At 43.3% G+C, this 22,624-nt stretch overlaps 1 non-coding gene across 1 annotated transcript; it reads left to right on the top strand.

Moving 5' to 3' along the window:
- Positions 1-19,419: 19,419 nt before the first annotated feature.
- Positions 19,420-19,524, top strand: LOC127670323 (U6 spliceosomal RNA). Its single transcript, XR_007974535.1, has one exon. It is a non-coding gene; the product is annotated as a U6 spliceosomal RNA (small nuclear RNA).
- Positions 19,525-22,624: the final 3,100 nt, after the last annotated feature.

The following is a 22,624-nucleotide window of genomic DNA, read 5'->3' as shown; positions in this document are numbered from 1 at the left end:
GAAATAACAGAAACCGAGGAAATTCAAAACATCATCAGATACTACTACAAAAGCCTATATTGAACAAAACTGGAAAATCTGGATGAAATGAACAATGTTCTAGACAGATACCAGGTACCAAAGTTAAATCAGGATCAGATAAACAGGACCAGATGCTTTTAGTGCAGAATTCTATCAGACCTTCAAAGAATACCTAACACCAACACTCGGCAATTTATTCCACAAAATAGAAACAGAAGGAACACTACCCAACTCATTCTATGATGCCACAATCATGCTTACACCTAAACCACACAAATATCAAACAAATAAAGAGAACTTCAGACCAATTTCACTTATGAATATCGATGCAAAATACTCAATAAAATTCTCAAAAACCGAATTCAAGAACACATCAAAATGATGATTCACCATGATCAAGTAGACTTTGTCCCAGAGATTCAGAGATAATTCAATATAATGAAATCCATCAAAAAAATCCACTACATAAACAAACTCATTGAATTCATGAAATTCTTAGGCAAATGGTTGGAACTGGAAAATATCATCCTAAGTGAGGTAACCCATTCACAAAAGAACACACATGGAATGCAGTCACTGATAAGTGGATGTTAGCCCAGAAGCTCTGAATACCCAAGTCACAATTCACATATCAAATCATTCCCAAGAAGGAAGGAGAGGGCCCTGGTCCTGGAAAGACTTGATGCAGCAATGTAGGCGATTACCAGGACAGAAAGTGGAAGGGGATTGATTGGGGAATGCGTGGAGGGAAGAGGGCTTATGGATTTTTGGTGAGAGGGGAACGGGGAAAGGGGAAATCATTTGGAATGTAAACAAAGAATACAGAAAATAAAAAAATTAAAAATAAACAAACTCAAAGAAAAAAATCACATGATCATCTCATCAGATGCTAAGAAAGAATTTGACAAATTTCAACATCACTTCATGGTAAAAGTCTTGGAAAGATCAGAAATTCAAGGCCCATACCTAAACATAGTAAAAGCAATATACAGCAAACCAGTAACCAACATCAAACTAAATGGAGAGAAACTTGAAGCAATCCCACTAAAATCAGAACTAGACAAGGCAACCCACTATCTCCCTACCTATTCAATATAGTACTCAAAGTCCAAGCCAGAACAATTAAAAAACAAAGGCAGTCAAATGCATACAGATTGGAAAGGAAGAAGCCAAAATATCACTATCTGCAGATAATATGATAGTATACTTAAGTGACCCCAAAAATTCCACCAGAGAACTACTAAACCTGATAAATAATTTCAGCAAAGTGTCTGGATATAAAATTAACTCAAACAAATCACTACCCTTCCTCTACTCAAAGAATAAACAGGCTTAGAAAGAAATTAGGGAAACAACTCCACTCACATGGTTGCAAATAATATAAAATACCTTGGTGTGGCTCTAATCAAGCAAGTAAATGATCTGTAGGACAAAAACTTCAAGTCTCCGAGAAAGAAATTGAAGAAGATCTCAGAAGATGGAAAGATCTCCCACGCTCATAGATTGGCAGGATTAATATAGTAAAAGTGGCCATCTTTCTGAAAGCAAGCTACAGATTCAATGCAATCCCAATCAAAATTCTAACTCAATTCTTCATGGAGTTGGAAAGAGCAATTTGCAAATTCATTTGGAATAAGAAAAAAACCCCAGTATAGCGAAAACTATTCTCAACAATAAAATAACCTCCAGGGGAATCACCATTCCTGACCTCAAGCTGTATTACAGAGCAATTGTTAGGAAACTGCATGGTATTGGTACAATTACAAATGTGTAGATCCTTGGAATAGAGTTGAAGACCCAGAAACGAACCCACATACCTATGGTCACTTGAGCTTTGACAAAGGAGCTAAAATCATCCAGTGGAAAAAAGACAGAATTTTCAATAAACCAGCTGGTTCAACTGGAAGTCAACATGTAGAAGAATGCAAATTGATCCATTTTTATCTCCTTGTACAAAGCTCAAGTCCAAGTAGATCAAGGACCTCCACTAAAACCGGATACACTGAAACTAATAGAAGAGAACGTGGGGAAGAACCTCAAACACATGGGCACAGGGGAAATTTTCTTATACAGATCAATGGTTTACGCTCTAAGATCAACAATAGACAAATGGCACTTCATAAACTTGCAAAGATTCTGTAAGGAAAAGGACACTGTCAATAGGACATAACAGCAACCAACAGATTGGCAAAAGATCTTTACCAACTCTACATAGGTAGAGGGCTAATAGCCAATATATACAAAGAACTCAAGAAGTTAGACTCCAGAGAACCAAAGAACCCTATTAAAAATGGTGTACAGAGCTAAACAAATAATTCTCAACTGAGGAATTGAATGACCAAGAAGCACCTAAAGAAATGTTCAACATCCTTAGTCATCAGGTAAATGCAAATCAAAACAACTCTGAGATTCTACCTCACACCAGTCAGAATTGCTAAGAACAAAAACTCAGGTGACAGTAGATGCTGGCAAGGATGTGGAGAAAGAGGAACAGTACTCCATTCCTATTGGGACTTCAAGCTGGTACAGCCACTCTGGAAATCAGTCTGGCAGTTCCTCAGAAAATTAGACATAGTACTACCTGAGGACCCAGCTATAACACTTCTGGGCATATACCCAAAAGATGCTCCAACATATAACAAGGTCACAAGCTCCACTATGTTCATAGCAGCAAAGCTGGAAAGAACCCAGAATAATTCCTTCAATAGAGGAATGGACACAAAAAACTGTGGTACATTTAAAGCTATGACCATGAAATTCTTAAGCAAATGGATGAAACTAGAAAATATAACCATCCTGAGTGAGGTAACCCAGTCACAAAAGAACACACACAGGATGTATTCACTGATAAGTGGATATTAGCCCAAAAGTTTGGAATACCCAAGATACAATACACAGATCATATGAAGCTCAAGAAGAAAGACCAAAATGTGGATGCTTCAGTGCTTCTTAGAAGGGGGAACAAGGGACCTGGAGAGATGGCTCAGTGGTTAAGAGCACTGACTGCTCTTCCGAAGGTCCTGAGTTCAAATCCCAGCAACCACAACCATCCATAAAGAGATCGGATGCCCTCTTCTGGTGTGTCTGAAGACAGTTACAGTGTACTTACATATAATAAATAAATCTTTTAAAAAAAAAAGAAGGGGGAACAAAATACTCACCGAAGGAAGAGAGTGGGAGAGACTTAGGAGGAAGCAAGGAATGGGAATGGAAAAAAGAGGGGCAGGATCAGGTGTGGGAGGAGCTGGGGATGGTATACAGAGAGTCGGGAATTGAGCAGAGGTGTGTAGCACTGGGAGATGGAGAACTGGGGTTAGCCACCAGCAAGTCGAAGATGCCGGGAAAGCAAGAGGCTCCCAGGACCCAATGAAGATGAGATTAACTGAATTGCCCAACAAAGGGGAGAGAGAACCTGTAGAGACCATATCCAGAGGTTTAGCAAGACTTCTGGTTGGGGGATGGGGCCACCCACTCATCTCCAAATTTTTAACCCAGAATTGCTCCTGTCTAAAGGAAATATTGGGACAAAGTGTGGAGCAGAGACTGAAGAAAAGGCCATCCAGAGACTGTCCTACCTGGGGATCCACCCCATATACAGTTACCAAACCCAGACCCTATTGTGGATGCCAACAAGTGCTTGCTGACAGGAGTCTGATATAGCTATCTCCTAAGAGGCTCTTCCAGAGCCTGACAAATACAGAGGCAGATGCTTGCAGCCAACCATTGGACTGAGCATGGGGTCCCCAATGGAGAAGTTAGAGAAAGAACTGAAGGAGCTGAAGCAATTTGCAACCCCATAGGAAGAACAACAATATCAACCAACCAGACCCCTGCCCCCAGAGCTAAACTACCAACCAAAGTGTACACATGGAGGGACCCATGGCTCCAGCTCCATATGTAGCAGAGGATGGCCTTGTCTGGCATCAATGGGAGGAGAGGCCCTTGGTCCTATGAAGATTCTATGCTACAGTGTAGGGGAATGCCAGGGCAGGGATGCAGGAGTGGGTGGGTGGGTAGGGAACATCCTCATAGAAGCAGGGGGAAAGGAGATGAGATAGGGTGTTTCCAGAAGAGAAACCTGGAAAAGGAATAACATTTGAAATATAAACAAACAAACAAACAAACAAATAAATAAATAAATATCCAATTAAAAAGAAAAAAATAAAAATGTCTATAAACATTTTCATTTATATAAAATATACATACAAAATGTAAGAGAAAACAAATAAGGCAAAATATTAAAACTTTAGTTGCTGGAGGACACACGGCCTTTTCTATCCCATACTTGCAACTTTCAATAGATCTGAAATTATGACAAAAACAATTTACCATCCCTTAGCTGGTCAAAGTGGCCTATGCTTCTAATTTTAGCACTAGGGAGGCTGAGGCAAGAGGATCATGAGTTCAAGGCTAGCTCGGGGTACAGAGTGAATCCTTGTCTCAAAAGTAAATAATAAACAAATGTCTTTTAGTATTTATAAACTTGACTCCTTGCCTCATATCTGTAGCAGCTTGACCTTAGACCCTAACCTGTAAGCAAAAATCTGATCGATTCATTTTCAGAAATTACTAACTCTTGTTGGGTATGTGAAAATGCTTCCCTAGAAGTATTCACATTTTGCTTTAGAAAGGCACAGTCATGGAGCCTGTTATGACTTCTTTCGGGATACTTTGGATAGGACAATCTCCAGCTCTTTCCCAACTCACATATATGACAGTTGGCTTTTTCTACATTGACTTTTGCACTGTGAGTTCCAGAAATATGGGTTCATGTTGAGGCATCGTTGTTGAGCCACTGTTGGCTCTCAACCCCTATCTCTATGTGGCAAACCTCTATCTCCAGAAATACTTACACTGTGATCCATGACAGTCACAAAGTAACAGTTCTCAAGTAGCAACGAAAGTGATTTTATGGTTGAGTGTTGGAGACCAGCCCCGTCAGGTCTGCTTTCTTGTTTGGTTCTTCTTGAGGTAGTGGAGGGGGAAGAGCGTAGTGGGGAGTAGGACTTGATCTTACAAGATATTTAGGGTTGCTGCATTGAAAAAAAAGGTTCACCTATCTTTTTTTGGGGGGGGGGCTTGGTTTCGAGACCGGGTTTCTCTGTGTAGCCCTGGCTGTCCTGGAACTCACTCTGTAGACCAGGCTGGCCTTGAACTCAGAAATCCACCTGCCTCTGCCTCCCAAGTGCTGGGATTAAAGGCATGTGCCACCACCGCCTGGCCGGTTCACCTATCTTTAATCTAAGTCACTTTGCTCCAGTAGCTGGCCTGCCTTCTGAGTTCCTCTGAGGCTAATTTAGCAGCTCATCTTAAATTAAGATTAAGTAAAGAATTAATTGCTGGAGCCTTTTTCCTCTTGTCCAGATCTCTTGCTTGTCAGGCTAGGGGGAAGTTTGGAGCAATAAACTTGTATTGAACCAGGAGAAGAGAATCATGCTTGCAGAAGAAAAAACGTTTACACAGACACATATGCATAAACTCACATAAACTCGTATACAGACATGCAGACACATTCTTAAATCTCCATTCAAACCATTTTGGGCCCATACTAACTCATAATTACATACTTTAACACACACACACACACACACACACCAAGCACCAGTGCAGAAAGAACTCACTCATGCTGGATTAAAAATGAGCTCCAATCTTTATTGCATAGAGAAAGAAAAGGCTTCCACCATAGATACACAAACCCGGTCAATATTTTATCTTCTGTCCTAGCACCTATAGTAAACTGTTAGTTCCCTTTTTATGACCTTTGGCTAATGGTTTTACGGCCTCTTGGAATGTGCTCGTCAGAAAAGATGCCTTCTTGTATGTAAGAAGCAATTAACTCATGACACTACAGTGTGCCGGAGTTCTCATTGCAGTTTTGACTATCAGAAAGGATTTAATAGCAGTGTATTATAAAAGAGCATAATAATTACTATAATTTTAGGAATTCTTTTTTTTTTTTGAGACAGGGTTTCTCTGTGTAGCCCTGGCTGTCCTGGACTCACTCTGTAGACCAGGCTGGCCTCGAACTCAGAAATCTGCCTGCCTCTGCCTCCCAAGTGCTGGGATTACAGGCGTGCGCCACCACTGCCCAGCTAATTTTAGGAATTCTTATAGGATCATCATTAAGGATTAAAAAACCATCTATTTGTCTATATAGCATCACTACAAGACAGTACATCTTCATTGTTTTACAAAGATCTGCTCAAAAGGGTAGGCTAATACCTAGTGATTGTTATATATGTTTAATAATAACAGGAAAACATAATAATAGCAGGAATCTTTCCTAAAATGTATTTCTCCTGAGCCTTGCCTACCAGAGAAAATCTCTTGTAGATTTTTTTTAATCCAAGGCAGACCCATCTCAGGAAGACCACCTGCTTGTTTTTAGCTTCTACTTGTTGGCTCTTGACAGTTGAAGGTCACCACAACATGAAAAACTTTATTAAGGGGTCACAGCATTAGGAAGGTTGAGAACCACTACACCACAAAAACCCTATGCCTGGAAGTCTCACTTTTAAATACAAAAACTAGAATGTTAAGTCTCCTTAAAGTCAAGAAGACAATAAACACCTCCAGAGACAGAGAGCACACAGCAGACAGAGGTAAGGAAAGCTGAGGCTGGCTCACAAGCTACCAAATGATGAGATTCCCCCTCCTGGTGTGTGTGTGTGTGTGTGTGTGTGTGTGTGTGTGTATGTCTTTGTGTGTATATATATCTGTGTGTATCTGTGCATGTCTCTGTGTGTATCTATATGTGTGTCTGTGTCTCCATGTGTGTATATCTCTGTGTGTGTATCTGTGTATGTCTGTGCGTGTCTGTGTGTGTCCGTGCTTGTCTCTGTATATATGTATCTATGTGTATATCTCTGTGTATCTGTGTGTGTCTGTGCATGTCTGTGTGTGTCTGTGCTCATCTGGGTGTGTTTATCTATGTGTGTCTGTGTCTCTGTGTATGTATATCTGTGTGTGTCTGTGTGTGTATCTGTGTATGTCTGTGTGTGCATCTATGTGTGTGTCTGTGTCTCTCTGTGTATATCTCTGTGTATCTGTGTGTGTCTGTGTGTGTCTCTGTGTGTGTGTCTGTGCATGTCTGTGTGTGTATGTATCTGTGTTTTTATCTCTGTGTATCTGTGTGTGTCTGTGTGTGTCTGTACTCGTCTGTGTGTGTCTGTGCTCATCTGAGTGTGTGTGTATCTATGTGTGTCTGTGTCTCTGTGTGTGTGTCTGTGTATGTCTGTGTGTGTCTGTGTGTGTGTGTTCTCAGGCATGCTCTCCCATGCCAGTGGTCCAAATGATTAAACTAGAAGTCAAATTAAGGCACACCAAGTATTTGAACAGAGAGTTCCAAGAGACAGAGTGAGCAGAGTGAGGGTAACCACCCATGGAGGAAAAAGGGAATCCTAGATACCGGGAAAATGTTCCTAAAATGGCGTACTAGACAGGTATCTTCCGGCTGTTGTAGAGAACAAGAGTGGGATCGTTTGTAAGAAGACAAGGTTACAGCAGCCCAGCTATTACAATCTCACTGGGCAACAAGAAAGGAACAGGGTGCTGATTGGTGGTCAGTCACTGACATTGCTGTCTGGCAAGAACAAAGAAGCTCTTCCTGGGGTTGTTGTTTCATGGTGTCAGAGAGTCCACAAACCTGTGTTGGGACAGAATGACATGGAAGACTTCAGTTTCATGCCTCACATTTGTCTCCAAGGTAAAGAATTGTGCAACCTCATTTTGCTCAGAAAGTCAAAAGTTACCATCGGAATACTGGAACAGGTGGCACTTGAGTATACTTCCTTGCGTGGGGAGGTAAAGGCATAAGAGGCAGAAGTTCAAGGTTATCCTTGGCTACATATTAGTTTAGAGACAGCCTGGACTACTTGACACTACAAGCAAGCAAAAGCAAATGTTACTGTGGCCCAACAGGGGCCATTTGTCTGGTTTTTGCCCCTGGCTCCTGGTATGATATCATCATACCCTTGGAAATTCTTGATGCAGATAACTGCAACATCTTCTGTCACCCATAGCAATTTTCAGCCACACTGAGTTTATACTAATAAAGTTGCCCTAATGTGGTCATTCTCAAGCTTTGTGATGCTGCGACCCTTTAATACAATTCCTCATCTAGTAGTGACCTCAAACCATAAATTATTGTCATTGCTACTCAATAACTGTAATTTTGCTACTATTATGAATTGTAATATAAACATCTGTGTAGAAAGAATATCTTGTGTATTGTATGGATAAATCACTTGTCAATAAAAAAAAAAAAACAAAACTATGGCCTATAGGAAAGGGCAGACTAGCAGGTGACATCCAGAGGGAGATTGAATTCTGGGATAGAGAGAAGGTAGAGGATTCATCCCAGGTCTTGAAGAACAGATGCTTGAGAGCTGAGCAGAGGTGACCAGCCACATGGCAGAACTTAGATTAGAATAAGCAGCGTTTGAGTTATGGGAGAAAGAGCCAACCTATATGGCCAACGTTTTTGCAAATACAGAGAGTCTCAGAATTGGTATTCTGGAAGCTTGTGCTGATGCACATCTGTGTTTTTCTTTTTTTTTTTTTTTTGGTTTCTTTTTTTTTATTCGATATAATTTATTTACATTTCAAATGATTTCCCCTTTTCTAGCCCCCCCACTCCCCGAAAGTCCCGTAAGCCCCCTTCTCTTCCCCTGTCCTCCCACCCACCCCTTCCCACTTCCCCGTTCTGGTTTTGCTGAATACTGTTTCACTGAGTCTTTCCAGAACCAGGGGCCACTCCTCCTTTCTTCTTGTACCTCATTTGATGTGTGGATTATGTTTTGGGTATTCCAGTTTTCTAGGTTAATATCCACTTATTAGTGAGTGCATACCATGATTCACCTTTTGAGTCTGGGTTACCTCACTTAGTATGATATTCTCTAGCTCCATCCATTTGCCTAAGAATTTCATGAATTCATTGTTTCTAATGGCTGAATAGTACTCCATTGTGTAGATATACCACATTTTTTGCATCCACTCTTCTGTTGAGGGATACCTGGGTTCTTTCCAGCATCTGGCAATTATAAATAGGGCTGCTATGAACATAGTAGAACATGTATCCTTATTACATGGTGGGGAGTCTTCTGGGTATATGCCCAGGAGTGGTATAATAGGATCTTCTGGAAGTGAGGTGCCCAGTTTTCGGAGGAACCGCCAGACTGATTTCCAGAGTGGTTGTACCAATTTGCAACCCCACCAGCAGTGGAGGAGTGTTCCTCTTTCTCCACACCCTCTCCAACACCTGCTGTCTCCTGAATTTTTAATCTTAGCCATTCTGACTGGTGTAAGATGAAATCTTAGGGTTGTTTTGATTTGCATTTCCCTAATGACTAATGAAGTTGAGCATTTTTTTAAGATGCTTCTCTGCCATCCGAAGTTCTTCAGGTGAGAATTCTTTGTTTAACTCTGTACCCCATTTTTTAATAGGGTTGTTTGGTTTTCTGGAGTCTAACTTCTTGAGTTCTTTATATATATTGGATATTAGCCCTCTATCTGATGTAGGGTTGGTGAAGATCTTTTCCCAATTTGTTGGTTGCCGATTTGTCCTCTTGATGGTGTCCTTTGCCTTACAGAAACTTTGTAATTTTATGAGGTCCCATTTGTCAATTCTTGCTCTTAGAGCATACGCTATTGGTGTTCTGTTCAGAAACTTTCTCCCTGTACCGATGTCCTCAAGGGTCTTCCCCAGTTGATCCATCCTTGTCTCCTTGTACTAAGCTCACATCTGTGTTTTTCAATGGTCTTAGGTGACCCCCTGTTGCCAGGAGCCATTCTCACATAGATCTCAAAACCTCCTCCTTTTAGCCATCTTACATGCTCAAGCCTGCTTTTAGAAGGAAAAATACTAGCTCTCAGGTTATCCAAGTAGCTAGGTGGTCAGCACATACAAAGTTCACCTGAGTGGGTTAGAACAAACAGAGTTCATGTGCAGTTAAGTTACCATAGTAACCTCTTTCCACTTCGCCTCCTCTTGATCATTTTACCTAGCCAACTTCCTATAGTAATAGCCAGGTTTTCCATGAGATTCTGAGAGACAATTCTGAGAAACTGTTTCCAAGAGACAATGTTCACCCCCTGAGATTGTTCCCTAAAGACTATGCCTTGCCCCCTATATCCCCTCCCTATACCTTGCTTGCTTTCCTTTATTTTGCAGTGTGTAAAAAATAAAATTTGACAGCTTGATCAGAATGTTGTCTTGCTGTCGGTCTCTTGCATCTCTTGTCCCCCATTCTCTCCTAGGTGGCCCAGGGAACCCCGTTGACTGTCCTGCAGGTTGGGACACCCTGTAAAGGGTCATTTGACCTTCAAGGGGCCAAACCCCACAGGTTGAGAAAGCCAGCTCTAGCTGACTTCGGGACGGGATGAGCTCCCTCTATTGATAGGATGAGACGTTCTGCTTCCAGAAAAAGAAAAGCTAGAGATTAAATCAATCCCCACCACCAAAGACTTCAACTTTATGCTTATGTAATGAAATGCCTGAAGAGGAGATACTTCCAAATCAGTGAACACACCCATGAGCCGGGAGATGCGGGCCTCCAAATGCTGTGAGTGCTCAGAACTCAATGAGCTGCTTTGGAGGATAATACTGAAAGTAGAGATGGAGAGTGGAGTGGAGATAATGGTGCCCGGCCTGTAGAGTTTCAGAGAAAATCAAAGACTCCATCAGAACCATTGTGATGTGCTTGAATTAAGAGGCTGGAAAATGACTCAGTGGTTAAGAGCACTGACTACTCCTCCAGAGGTCCTGAGTTCAATTCCCAGCAGCCACATAGTGGCTCACAACCATCTGTAATAGGATCTTATGCCCTCTTCTGGCACGACTGAAGACAGTTACAGAATATAGCTGTACTCATATAAATAAATAAATCTTAAAAAAAAAGAGTATGGAATTAAAAGTTCTTCTTTACTGAAACCATAGATTATGCTGGCAGCACAGCCTGGCAAATAATGTGTCAGAGTCTCCTACGTGGTACTGGTTCTGAAGACATAAAGAGGGTGTGGAGAGCAGCCAAGGCTTGGTTGGCATTGTGTGTCAAGGTCAGAGTGAAGAGAAGCCAGAAGAGGCCATCAGTGAAGATGCTAACTCAGTTGCTTTGGAAACTCCAGGCTACACAGCCAGACTGGTGTCTCTGAATAGACCAGAGAATCGCCAGTGAAGGGGCAGCCTCAGTTGCAATTGAGACCCCATGAAATTAGAGATGGCAGGTCCATGCCAGCCACCAGGGCTGACACAGATATGGAGTCAAGCTGGACTGAGTCTACTGAACAAGCTCCAGTACTGCAGATTACAAAGCCAGAGAAAAGGGACTGCCCAACCCTCTTGGTGCCCAGAAGATTATGAGTGAGGCCCACATGACAGACACTGAGCTTTTAAGACTATTAGATTTTTAATTTGTATTAATCTAATTGTAATTACGCCCAGAGGGTCTTCCCTTTTAGGATAAGTAAGCATTTAACTTGAATTTTATTTTACAGGAACCCACAGTTATGTTAAGAGACTTTGAATCTTGTAAATGACTTTAAACTTTTAAATAAAGACTGTAATATGGGAAAAGGCTTTGTGGGATTTGTTTTTGTAGCCTACCTTCATAACTTGAACTTTTACCTTACCTTATAACCAAGTTAATCATATATATATATATATATATTCACATATATAACCATATATGTGTGTGTATTATATATTATATATACATATGTTATATATTATATATTATATACAAATATATTATATATGTATATATAATATATATATATGGGTTTTTGAGACAGGGTTTCTCTGTGTAGCCCTAGCTGTTCTGGAACTCACTCTGTAGACCAGGCTGGCCTTGAACTCAGAAATTCTCCTGCCTCATCCTCTCAAGTGCTGGGATTAAAGGCATGCACCACCATTGCCCAGCTAATATTTTTTTAAGAACACTTAAAGCTATGTACTGTGCACTCTGTTTATCCACATTTAACTCCTCTTTAAGGAAAACAATGCAGCCCCTCTTACTCTGCCACAGAGTCCTCCTGTAACCAACTTTTCTGAGCCAAGCTGAGCTCACAGCTTCAGTAGTAGGCTGTGCTCCCCATCTCTCCCTCACCCCTCCACGTTCCTGCCTCGGCACACTTCTGACAGATGTCGTGATTGGATCTAGGAGCACAGTTGAAAGCAGGAACACAGGCCACAAATGGCCCAGGGAAGGCGTGGGAAGAGCATGTTCATGCGGGCCGGTGGGGTCATAATGATCAGAAAATCATTTTCTCTTGTAAATCCCATGGAAAATATTAAGACAAAGGTCTTCATATCCTTCTCATTCAATACAAAGTGCGCTGGTCACATAGAAATGGTGGCCCTGGGTTAGGGGATTGGACTCTTGGCTAAATGACTCCAGGGACCTGTCTCTTTTCTGTGACACTGCCACACTGTGTGACTTTTAAGCTTACACTACTAGATTCTGTATCATGATCTTAACCTATATCCTGGGAGATAAACAACATAGGAAACAGTATGGTTTAACAGGGATGTATGTGTCTGTGTTGCACTGACATCAGGGGTCAGCTGAGCTGGTTAGTTCCTGTTGACTTGAACTAGAATCATGAGAGGTCAGACTCTCAATTGAGGAATGGATTCTATAAGATTGGCTGTGGCATTTCTGGGGAGCATTTTGATTGATGATTAATGTAGGGGGGCAGGATGCTATAGTCAGTGCACAGGTGTTCCTGGGTTGTATAAATAAGCAAGCTGATTAAGCCATGGAGAAGGGAGCTATAACATGGAATGAACATGTCCTTCCCCTAAGTTACTTCTGTTGTTTTACAAAGCATCAGAAACCAAGCTAGGACAGAGAGATAATACATTTCTATTATCTAAGTCACCCTCACCTGTATAACTTCTTTTGCATCCCAAGACACTTGGGATATCCATTCAAGAAAATTGAATTCAGGAATGTGGAGCTGGCACAGAGGCTAAAAGGGTATACCTCTCTTCCTGAGGAAGCCCCTATAGTTCCTAGCATCCATGTTGAGCTGCTCACAACCACTTGTAACTCCAGCTTTAGGGGACCTGACGCCCTCTTCTGGCCTCTGCGGGCACTTGCACTGATGTGCACGGGCCCGCACAAAGACACATAGTTTAAAATAGTAGAGATCATTTTTAAAAGAAATGTTTGATCTATAAGCAAACACAAATAAATATAATAACCTTTCTTTTCCATACAAATTATTATACATCTCTCTGTACTCTAGATAAAAACAATCCAAATTTGCAACATTGCTTTGAAAAAATTCCTGGTATCTTTGCATTATATTAAGGAACCACTGTAGTTCATTATCCGGACGTCTGCTGCTAAACATTTCAATTGTTTTCAAACTTTCAAGATTATAAATAATTATATGATGAATGACTTTGCCATAAAAGAAATGCTGTTTGCATACATGAGAGTTGTTTGTTGACTAAATCCCTGGATATGGATTACTGGGTAAAAAGATATTCGATCTAATGTTGTTAGACACTGGCGAATCACCCTTTGTAGTCAGTGGCCAGTATCTACTCCAGGCAGTGTCTGTGTCTTCGTGCAGTATCCTGGCTTCCACTTACACAGTAGACTAGCAAACATGAAATCTGCCAAACTAATACGTGAAATGTTTATAGGTTTTTTTCCTGTATGTGAAATTGGGCATCTTTTTACATGCTTAAGAGCCTTTTGTGTTTTGTTCCTACCGGTCTCATCTTTTCTGTTCGGTGGTCATTTTTCTTACTGCAGTGCTGGGATTCGAACTCAGGACCGCTTGAACACTAGGCAAGAATCCTTCCACTGAGCTGAGTCTTTGCCCTTGTTAATGTCTCACAGAGGTGCCCTTGTCAGATAAAAATGGAAGTCTTATGAACAAGAGTGGCACACTTACCTTCCAGTTGTGGCTGAACTTGGATTTTCTGTGGTGATCTTGTCATAGTGAACTTTTATTTTTATGTGGTTCATCTTTTCAAAGGTTGATTTTTAAGCCTTCTGGGTTTCCTGCTATACTTTGAATTTTCTTCAGTTCCAACTCAAAAGACCTCTGTGCCTTCTTTCATATCTTTGTCTCACATATTTGATTCATCAGAAACTTATTTTGATGCAAGATAGGAGGTACACGTCCAGCTTTAAACCTGGAAACTCACTCATATTGCCCCCAAACCGCTAACTGAATAATCTCTTTGTCTCCTTTGATTTGAAATGCACCTTTGTCATACACCAGAACAGTAAATAAACCGGACCATACTTGTTTGAGGATTTTATACTCTGCTCCACTGAGCCGCCTCTCATGACCCCATGTTATTATACATGTCATTGTTGCTTTATACTAGGTTTATAATCTTTATTAGAGTGGGGGGTCCCACATGCTACAACATATGAGTGGAGGTCAGTAGGCAGCCTTCAGGGGTCCATTCTCTCCTTCCACCATATTGGTCCCCAGAAATAAACTCAAGTCATCAGTTTGTTTACAAGTGCCATTAACTACTTTGCCATTTTGTGTCTTCCTGCACATTTCTCTTTTTTTCCCCAACATAATGTTTATTATTTGGAAATTTTATACAGTGTATCCCTATCACATTTACTTCCCATTCCTACTGGGTCCATTCTCTTATCCATGTGTCCTCCCCCCCAAATTAAAACACATCGAGTCCAATTCGTATTACCCATATTCACCTTGGAGCATGGTCAAGCTTGCTGTGGCCAGGCCCTTAAGGACAACTGAGACCTTCACTGCCACCCGCCTCCTCCCACTCCCAGGAGCCATCAATTATGAGAAGCTATACTTCAGCATCTTTATTACAACTTTTAAGAATTCTCTTCAGTGGTTTCCTGTGTGGACTGCTACTTTTTCTCAGGGGTTGGGGGGAACTTGCCGCAGGAACCTTCAGTGTCCCTCATTCTCAATTATGGGTCTGCAGTCAACCAGGACACTGTCAAAGAAGCTTCCCTGCTCACAACAGACAGCAGCAACACAGATCACAGACTTCTACATGGTTTCTGGTGTCACCACGGCACACGGACCTCAACACGTTCCCCAGCGGCAGCACCCACCAAGGACTTCAATATGGCGTCCATCAAGAGCACAGATCATAGACACCAACATTGCCTCTGGTGGGAACACAGACCACGGGCACCAGCTTGGCCTCCAGTAGCAGCATAGACCGTGGAGGCCTTTCGAGGGAACTTAACACAGAAAATGAACTGTTCTTCATTCCCAACATCTTCTTGTTGCTCAGAGTCTGGGTGATCGTGGGGCTGGGCAGCCCATTTTGGGGAAGAGCTACGTGAGCTCCAGGCTACTGCACACCACCCTGCTGGGCCTACTCAGCGAAGGCAGGTTCCCCATCCACTGCAGCCATGCTCCCACAGCAGTGGCCTCACCAATGTGTCTCTAGTCCATCCCACCCTCTTTTCCATGTCTCCATCACACATTCATCTATCACAGTAACAATGCAAACTGCCATGTGTCACACAGCAGATAGAGAGATAGAAGAGATAGAGAGGTGTGTATATGTTGTGATCATAAAAAGAGAAAGGGGTTTAGAGAATATGGTATACAGTGGTGTGGGGGTGCAGCATCCCTTCCCCCGAGGGACAAGACACACAAACCAGCATAGTATAGAGTAGAGTTTATTCAGGCCATGGGATGGGAGTCAGAGAAAGACAGAGAGAGGGACAGAGTAGAGCAGCAGAGGCCAGCCATGACAACATGGAGAGAGGGGAGAGGGGAGGAGAGCCCAAGAGGGGCAAGAGAGAAGCTGAGAGTGAGAGAAGTAAGAGAGATAAAAGGTAAGAGAGGTAAAAGAGAGAGGAGGGGCTGAGAAGCCCTTTTTATACTAGGCCAGGCCTACCTCACTGTTGCCAGGTAACTGTGGGGTGGAGCTTAGACAGAACCCTAACAGTCATGATCACTGTGGATTTTGTTATCACAAAACACAGAGGAGAGCAACTCCAAGCCAATCCCAACAGACACAGGGAGGAGCTTGTCACCCATCTCAGGGTGGAAAGGCTGCAGGAAACAGTTGGCTGCTCTGCTGTACACACACCAGTCTCTGTGGCCAGGAGGATGGGGCCTATCTCACTCTCAGAGCACACCAGGTGGGCTTCTGGAGGGAACGTCTCATGATGGTATTCACCCATAAGTAATTGGTTTACAAATTCACATTTGCTATTCAAGGAAAGTCACACCAATCCCTCTGGAAATGATGCAGGAAAAGGCACCTGAACCTCCACACCTCAGCTCCTGTCAAATCAACTCCCAACTGAAAGGAGGCCATGGGCAGTCCAGCCCCTGCCAGTCTGGGGAGTTGTCTATAGGTGATGATAGCAGCAAGTTCTGCCCCCGCAGGGCTCACCTGAGCTCTTAATAACCAGAGCTCTGCAGCCAGGCCCATCTTATGTGCCAGGAGCCATTCTCACATAGATCTCAAAATCTCCTCCTTTCGTCTTACATGTTCAAGCTTGCTTTTAGAAGGAAAAATACTAGCTTTCAAGTTAGCCAAGTAGCCAGGTGGTCAGTACATACAGAGATCACCTGAGTGGGCTAGAACAAACAGAGATCACCTGTGGTTAGGTCACCATAGCAACTCCTTTCTACCTTACCTCCTTGTGATCAATTTACTCAGCCAATTTCCTGCAGCAATAGCCAGCTTTTCCCTGAGATTCTGAGATACAATTCTGAGAAACTGTTCCTGAGAGACAATGCATGTCCCTGAGATTGTCCCACAAAAACAATGTCTTGCCCCCCCTTTGACCCCTCCCTATATCTTGCTTGCTTTCCTTTATATTGCCTTGTGTATAAAACAATACAGTTTGACAGCTTGATCAGAATACTGTCTTGCTGTCCTTCTCTTGCATCTTTTGTCCCCCATCCTCTACCTAGGAGGCCCAGGAACCCCGTTGACTGTCCTGATGAGTCGGGACACTTATGTTTTCCATAAGACCCACACTTTGCAGGGCCTATAATGGGAAGCAGCAGCTTTGCTTCTGCATTCAGGACTCAGCACTGGGAATTCCAAAGGAAGCCACTGGAAGACATTTCCATGGAAGCCATTCATCTGCAGCCTGATCATGAAATCAATAACGAAATGCACAGCTTCCCTGTCATCACCTGGCTTTGCAAGAACACAACTCGCCAAACTACAGGAGGACTCAAGAGGCAACCGAGGGCATTTTCCTACTCAAGGCAAAGCCTGGTTCACAGACAGTGATTGTTGAGATTAGAAGAAAAGACAGGAAAGAGACTCAAGGCGCCAGAAAGCATCCTTTGAATGATTTCCCACAACCCACACATCTGACACCAGCTCCCTCTGCTGTGCAGTCTGCTGTGCCATCCACCCTCAGATGTCTGCCCCTCCATACCTGTCACTGTTACCGTTTCCATTGCTGTGAAAAAAACACCATGAAAAAAATGTTAAGGAAGACAATGGGCTTCTTCATTCTGCTCACAGTCCTCAGTCAGGGAGTCAGGACAGGAACTCAAGGCAGGAACCGGGGAGCAGAAGCCCTAAAGCGATGATGTTTAATGTCTGGCCTTCTACAGATTGCTCAGCCTGCTTTCTGATATAGCTCAAGGCCACCTCCACAGAGAAGGCACCACCAACAGGGGCCCAGGTCCTCCCACATCAATTATTAACCAAGAAAATGCTCCTCTGGTTTTACACAGGATGATCCCATGGAGACATTTTCTCAATTGTCATTCTCTCTTGTCAAATGACTCTGTCTTGTGTCAAGTTAGCAAACTAACCATGACATCAGCATGCTCACCAGGATGGCCTTATTCCTACTGTCTGCATCCTTCTGTCTGTCCCTCCCTATCAAGGCTGCTCTACCTATCATCTATGCCCCGTGTCTGTCCTTCTCAATATCCACACCAAAACATCCGATTTCTATCATCTGTGCACATACCTGTCATTCTCCCTGTCCATATTATAGGCCCGGACTCTTCCCTGCTTCTGCTGTCAATCCTTCTGGCTGATGGCTGCAGCAGCCACAGAAGTCTTCATTATGCCTTGCAGGAAACAGGTTACTGGGCCTCTTGAAGCCAGTGTTGCAAGGAGTGGGTCAAGGCCACTGGAAGCCACAGGATGAGGGTGGAGTGTGTGGGGAGGTGAGCATTCCCCAGGCTCAGCAGGATAGCTATCTGTCAATGGAACTTCAATTGTTTCAGAAGCCAGGGATGCATCAGAGTCTGTGGTAACTGGTAGACTTTAGTCCCAAGACAAAGGCTGGGGTGTGGAAGAAGTGTTCTCTGCCTGGCAATGACAGAATGGGCTATGCTGCTCCTTGCCAGGTTTCTGCCCCAATCTTGGTCTGGAGTTCCTAGGATTGGGTGTTTCCTTGGCTCTGCCCATTGTATAGGGTCTTGCCTCTTCTTTACAACTAATTCCCAAGGACTAGGCCAGGCCTACTCCCATTGCCAATTAGGACCACAGTACTATGCAGAGAAGTATCCCCTTTCCCCCTTCTCAAAATAGTGTAACGAGTCCTTGTGTTAGTTTCCTAGCTTTAGCCAACTTGTCTGGTGTTCTCCAAAACAGGATGCCATCCCGAGAACTACAGGAGTCAGAATGTACCATGCCATTAACCACGGGCCCCAGAAATTACTTTCCTCATTGCAAATATTGAAAATGATGGAGGAACGTGACCTGGCCACAATATTTAATTTTTCTTCATCCATTTCAAAGCTATGTTTCTCAGTTCATCAGTACAAAATACTGTTGTGCCACCATTTGTTTTTCTTTCAAGAGTTACACAAATTATCAGTTAATTCTTCTCAGAGACATTAGTGCCTCATGTGAATTTGGTTGTGAACCAATGAGAGACACAGAGAAAGGCATCCCTCACAGCGAGTCAGACCACAGGACACCACATTTCTACCACCTTGACTCCCTTGCTCCATGAAATGGCTCATTCTAGGGACAAAGAGTCCATGTGCATGCACACACACACACACATACATACACACAGCACACAACTGCATGGTGTTTCACCTGAAGTAGGAAGGTTTAAGGTACAACTCCATGGAAGGTTTTAGGGTTCAGCAGACCAGGGTCAAGATCCCTGTTCTGTGGCTGCTATGGGTGGGAAGACAGCCCCTGTTTGCATCTCCCTTCTTTCAATTGTAAAGTACAGATTATACCTCCCTAAGAGTTAGTCATAGAGTTGGGGATGTACATGAAAGTACTGGCCAATGTGCCCATCTGTTGTCTTTAACCTGACAAAGTTGCACCCAATTCTTCAACAAACATTGTACTTAGTTGTACTCATTCCCTAAGTTTGGTGTGCTGGCTGCCTTTATACAGACTTGACACAAGCTACAGTCATTTGAGAGGAGGGAACTACAATTAAGACAATACTTCCATAAGATAAGGATGTAGTATTTGCTTCAGCAGTACATATACTAAAATGTAACAAAAAAAAAAAAAATAGCATGGCCCCTGGGCAAGGATGACAAGCAAATTCACAAACATTCTATATTTTACAAAATAATCAAAGGATGCTGGGGAGGGGAGAGACTTAAGTAAGAGAGGGAAGGGGGAGGGGAAAAGGGAGGCAGGATCATATGGACAGAGAAACAGGAGAAAAACCCAGAAGGTCAGGACAATGAATGGAAACACGCAGCTGCAGGGGGTGTAGTGGGGTGGGAGGGAATCTCTAGGTAGACCCAGACCCCTGGAATGTGGGAGGCTTGAAGGACTCAATAGAGATGACCTTAGCCAATATTCCCATCAGTGGGGAGATGGAACCTGAAGAGACCAACTCCAGTAGACAGACATGATCCCCAGTGGATGGATGGGGACACAAACCCACCTTCAAATTTATGGCCCAGAATTGTGTTTGCTTAAAAGACAAAAATGGAGCAGAGACTAAAGGAATTGCTGACCAGTGACTGGCCCAACTTGGGATCTATGACATGAAGTGGCACCAAATCTTGACATTATTACTGATCCCATGTTATATTAGCAGAAAAGAGCCCACCATTGCATTCCTTTGAGAGGCTTAATCAGCAACTTACTGAGACAGATGCAGATACAGACAACCATTGGATGAGGTCAGGGAACCCTACTGAAGAGAGCAGGGAAGGACTGAAGAAACTGAAGGGCGTGGCAACTCAAGGGAAGAGCAACAGGATCAACTAACTTGGACTCCAGGGATCTCCCAGAGACTAAACCACCAATCAGAGTTAGTTTAAGACCCCTGGCACCTATGTAGCAGAGGGCTGACTAACTTTTCTGAACTTAGTGGGAGAAGATGTACCTAATCCTGTAGAGACGTGATACCCTAGAGAAGGGGGATGGCTGTGGGACTCCCTATAAAGGCAAAGGGGAGGAGGGATGAGCTGAGGAACTCTGGGTAGTGGGACTGGGGGGGCCATATTTGGAATGTAAATAATTGATCAATTTTTTAAAGGATCAGGTTGTGGGCAAGCTTGTGAAGAATTCCTAAATTAGTGAATGATGGGGGAGGGCCAGCCCATTTTGCGTAGTGCCATCCCTAGGTGTACAGAGCCATATTGGGGCAGTCATGCACACGGTTTGAGTTTGACTTTGGTCAAGGACAATCCCTGGCAGGAATCTGCCCTTAGGACATAATAGGGAAGTAGGTTAAAGCAGGAATTTTTATCCTTGGGTGGAGTGCTAAGAGTGTACTTGACTATGGTCAAGGTTAACTTCTCCCAGATATCCAGGATCCTGATCCACCTAGGGTGGAGTGCTGGAAGTAAAGGTTAAGTTCCATGTTCCTCCAGGTCTAGGAATTAAGCAGGTGACCCACCCAGCTGCCAGAGCAGTCAAGACAAGGACCTCCAAGAGAAGCTAGACAACTTCCACCAGAACTCAGCCTGGAGTCTGGAGGGAAGGGTTTGCCCAAACTGTTAAAAGGTCTGGCGCCATTAAAGTTTCCAGCTTTGATCAGTGAATATTGTCTTGGCCCTTTTTCTTTTTGCCCCTTCCCTATCCATTCCTCAGCTTCTGTTCCAGAAACCCACTTTGGTATAGCTGCAGGCAGCTATGGAATCCAACACCTAGACTGGTGGTCCTGAGGGTTGTAAGAAAGCAAGAGGAGAAAGCTTAACAAACAAGCCAGTAAGGAACATCCCTCCATTGCCTGGGCAGCAGCTTCTGTCTCCAGGTTCAAGCCCTGTTTGAGCTCCTGCCCAGTTGTCCTTCTATGAAAGACTGTGATGTGGAGGGGTAAGCCAAGTTAACCCTTTCCTACCCAGCTGGATTTTGGTCATGGTCTTCTGTAAGAGTAACGCTAATTAAAATGCCTCTCTTTAACATGCTCCTGACATTCTAATTCAACACAGTGAGTCCAGAAACAACAACAACAACAACAAAGGAAAAGGCACTTGCAACATGAAAGAACATCATCATTACTCAGTGCCCTGGTGAGTCTATACATAGAAAAATAGAAATAAAAATGAAATCATTAAAACTCATGAAGTACAGCAGGGATACATGATCTGTCTTAAATGGACAAGTCAAGTACATGCCTATATGCACAAATAAAAGAAAGAAATCTGCAGATTAAATCAAGAATATAGTCCTTGTAGACTAAATACTTGGCAGCAAGTTTAACAAAAAAACTATCATAAAGTTCATCAAAAATTATGAAATGAAAGAATGTAAAGACTAGAGAGACATCCCATGTTGTGGAGGGCTGAGCACTTTTTATTGGTGCTCTAAACAACCAATCAAAACCTGCACAAAGGATCTCAATAGAGAGGCCATAGACATGACTCCACAGCTAACAGTCAAATGGGACCGCACAGGCTGTTGGTGACCCAGGAGACATGGTGCAGAAACAGGAAGTGAGAGTCTATCAGTGACCACAGGTTCCATCACACTTCCCGAGTGGTGGCATTCCACAGGAATACACTCAGGAGGCATTGACTCTTAATTGGCCTCCCACTCACAACAAACCATGGGGCTGAGGGAACAGCTCTGCCAAAGCCACAAGATGAGAGGGCAGCGGAGCACAGCACAGCCCTGGTCACCGCCATCTTTGCTGAAACATCCAAGATCAGGGTCCTCTGTTTCTTGTGCCTCCTCCCTAAATGGTTCTCTGAGATCTGTGACATGAGGCTGGTGACAAGGAGACAGTGTCCTCACCAACTGTAGAATCAGTATCAGCAAAGTCAACTGCTCCTACTAAGTAGGAAAAGTGGCATCAGTTGGTGTCAGGAAGGCAGATAGGACACTAACCCAGGAAGAGAGAGACTGTCCTCAAAGAGGTGCATAGACACAGCTGGCAGCACCATGGGCTATGCTGGTGATAGCCAGTGTCCCATTACCAGCCACAGCCAGAAGGGGCACACACACACACACACACACACACACACACACACACCAGATTACTATGTTCAGCCTGGGCACACCTGTGTCTGGATCAGTTCATACCAGGCACCCCTGAGGTAGACTGAAGTGTGAGGCTCCATCCAACCCTGCCGAGCTAAAGGGGTGCCTCCCTCTGCCAGGTTGTTCCCTCTTGGGCTCTGGGAAGTCCTTCACACAACAATTCCAGGTGTCATCTGGGTTCCTGCTTCCTGGAGGCTGCTGCATCAAGACCTGCCTCTGCTG

Source organism: Apodemus sylvaticus, chromosome 19 (genome assembly GCF_947179515.1).
Source record: "Apodemus sylvaticus chromosome 19, mApoSyl1.1, whole genome shotgun sequence".
NCBI lineage: Eukaryota > Metazoa > Chordata > Mammalia > Rodentia > Muridae > Apodemus > Apodemus sylvaticus.
This window is presented reverse-complemented; position numbering and strand designations above follow the sequence as displayed.